This window comes from Eimeria mitis, genomic scaffold (assembly GCF_000499745.2).
Source record: "Eimeria mitis Houghton genomic scaffold, Emh_scaff847, whole genome shotgun sequence".
Classification (NCBI taxonomy): domain Eukaryota; phylum Apicomplexa; class Conoidasida; order Eucoccidiorida; family Eimeriidae; genus Eimeria; species Eimeria mitis.
Genome location: NW_013576234.1, coordinates 2496 through 2902, shown reverse-complemented (window position 1 = coordinate 2902; position 407 = coordinate 2496). Strand labels below are relative to the sequence as shown.

The window sequence follows — 407 nt, the reverse complement described above, 5'->3', positions numbered from 1 at the left end:
AGACGGGCGTCCCCTGAGCATCAAGTTGGCCTCGCAGCAGGACCAGGGGGCAGCGATGAAGCGTAAGAAAAAGTTTTTTTCTTTTGTTGCTGTTGTTTTTTCTTTTTATTTTTTTTTTTTCTGTTGCTGCTGCTGTTGTTGTTCTCTTCTTCTTTGTATTGTTCAGATGCTGCTGGGTTTCTGTCTCCTTTTGTCTCTGTTTTGGGTTTTGCTGCTGCAACAAATCTGTCTCCTCTTTTATTTGATGCGCTGTATCTGTATATGTACTCGTATGCAGCTCTCTCTCTGTCTCTCTCTTTTTTTTCTTTTTGTACTTTCGTAGCTCTTCTCGTGCTGCACTGTCTCCTCGTCTGTTCTTTTCTTCTGCTGCACTCTCTCTTGTCTTCTGTTCGTTTGTGTCTCTCTCT

At 42.8% G+C, this 407-nt stretch overlaps 1 protein-coding gene across 1 annotated transcript in view; it reads left to right on the top strand.

Annotated features, from left to right (window-relative positions):
- The window catches only part of EMH_0023750 (uncharacterized protein), a gene marked incomplete at both ends in the record, with an annotated part of 4971 nt that overhangs the window by 3296 nt on the left and 1268 nt on the right, over nucleotides 1-407 (top strand). The window lies entirely within an intron of this gene.